Below are 2,500 nucleotides of genomic sequence, written 5' to 3'. Positions count from 1 at the left end.
ATATACACCAAAAACAAGATTTTGTCAATGTGACCACTTATGACAAACATTAAATAAATGATTTCATTCACACAGTAACTTCATCGGACACAAATTTTGAGTGATCAGATGAATGTCTGAGTGAATGCTCACTCAGACATTGATCTCATACACCCATTCACACAGTAACTACACATTGATCTCATTCAATCATTCTGACAGTATCTGGACACTGATCTTATTCACTTGTTCTGACAGTAACTGAATATTGATCCCGTTCTCAAACATAGATCATTACAGATATCTGTGTCTGTGATTACAGTTTTTTGCTGATATCGACAAATATCTGGATTGACAATCTAGGAGTTAATAAACTGTGCACATCGTCAGACATTGGACACTTGAGACCTCACAGTATGTAGTACAACCTCAAGGGGGGCCTCAAGTCCCGGCAGTTTCCCCTGACCAACATCTTATATCCACCACTAGAGGGTGCTGGGGCACAGGGTAGCACTTAACCAGGAACATTTAATCTGGGTAATCACAGATCGTATATATAACTACAACCAGCAAGACCGGCAAAGACGCAACTGAGCCTTGTTTAGGATGAACCCTCCACCTGTATCTCCACCATCCTGGTCTCCCTATTTCCATCTCTCCCTCCCTCTCTCTCCCTCTACCCCCCCTCCCTCCCCCTCATCTCCCTCCCTCCCAGAGACAGGCTAGGTAAGGTGTAGATAAAAGGAGGATTGTCGGTGGTGTGACTTCCCTCCCTCCCTCCCTCCCTCCCTCCCTCCCTCCCTCCCTCATCCACCTCCCTCTCTCTCCCCTCATCTCCCTCCCTCTCCCCTCATCTCCCTCCCTCTCCCCTCATCTCCCTCCCTCTCCCCTCATCTCCCCCCCTCTGAGAGACAGTAGAGGTTAAACCGTGGAACAGCACCTGATGATGTGCAGCACGGGCATGTCCGGACTACTTAACTAGGGCTGGCCCAGGAGCAGAGTAGAATAACACACCAACATTGTCGTTGTACAACGGTGCACAGACACATATTGGGGGAGGGAGGGGAAGAGAGTTTGAAAACCGAAAGTGTTTCACCTTTCACTGTTTTACACATCTTGCCAAGAGGAAAGTGTAGACCCACACACACCTAAAACAAACACACATAAACGCACATTGTTCACACATAGGTTGAACAAAATACTTTTCTCTTCCAGGTCTTGAGAACAATTAAAGTATATTTGTTTCCCCTTGCATCTCGGTTGAAACGCTGAAGCAATGCTCCTGATCCACTGATTATACCACCGGTCATCGCAGCCCCCAGGGAGTTGTCTTTGAGGTTGCATGTTGCAACACAGCACAAAAAATGGTGGTAGCACAAATGTGGGTTCATTCAAAAACCTGGTATGGGAAATTATCTTCAATGGGCACACAAGCTGCATACAAATCACTCTGCAACCTGCAGTGTGTGTGTGTGTGTGTGTGTGTGTGTGTGTGTGTGTGTGTGTGTGTGTGTGTGTGTGTGTGTGTGAGTATGTGTTTTGGTGTTTTGGTGCGTTTACGCGTGTGTGTGAGTGTTTATGTGTGCTTGTGTGTGAGAGAGAGAAGATACTTGGGCAAATGTGTTGTCGGCTTATGTCTGATCCCTCTGACCAGTCATGCTTGTCTCTCTCGTCCCTCCGAAAAATCCCAGACATACTTCAGACCCTAATACCTACTGTATATGGTCGAGGAATGAGCTGACACACACACACACACACACACACACACACACACACACACACACACACACACACACACACACACACACACACACACACACACACACACACACACACACACACACACACAGTGGGCCCTTGATAGGAGTTACCACCACAAAGTCCTGTGGGGGAACTCCCAGCCACAAGAACCACAAAATACCTATCACACTAACTAGCACTGCTGCACAGTCCCCTGCTGTTAATCCCACAACAGCAACACATCGACCGTAGAACTGCTTTGCAAAGCATTCAACCATAGGCCATGTCACCCTTCCTCTATTCCTGTACGTAGCGCAGAGGTTTAAGCGGTTTAGGAACCACATTGCATCTTGGGAACTCCAGCCAGAATCGTCAATATATAGCCTCATGTGTTGACACACATGTGGCTATAGTCTGTCCTCACAGACTATAGCCACATGTGTGTCAACACATGTGTGTGTGTACATAGTTTACACACACTTCCACCCTCCAAAGACTCTCTATAGACCAAGCCATAAAACTGGTTTTGGCAGTTTATTCCTCATGTGATGGATACCGATTGTCGTTAATCCGGTAACGCTTAACATAATACACTCCCACATAAACTGTCAGTCACCGGGGCTGCGGCCCCAGACGGTACTCTACCGCTATGCCTGAAGCCTACGGCAACACCTCCTTGGATCGAAGGGCTATAATCTGTTTCCTCCGGATGCCGATGGAACACAGTCTGAGCATTAGCACTTCATCAGGGCGTCAGCAGCTCAGGAGGGAGAGCGGCTTG

At 47.4% G+C, this 2,500-nt stretch overlaps 1 protein-coding gene across 3 annotated transcripts in view; it reads right to left on the bottom strand.

Annotated features, from left to right (window-relative positions):
• The window catches only part of rassf4a (Ras association domain family member 4a), a 19,276-nt gene that overhangs the window by 9,827 nt on the left and 6,949 nt on the right, over positions 1 to 2,500 (bottom strand). The gene's annotated exons all lie outside the window — the stretch shown is intronic.

Source organism: Gadus morhua, chromosome 15, assembly GCF_902167405.1.
Source record: "Gadus morhua chromosome 15, gadMor3.0, whole genome shotgun sequence".
Lineage (NCBI taxonomy): Eukaryota > Metazoa > Chordata > Actinopteri > Gadiformes > Gadidae > Gadus > Gadus morhua.
This window is presented reverse-complemented; position numbering and strand designations above follow the sequence as displayed.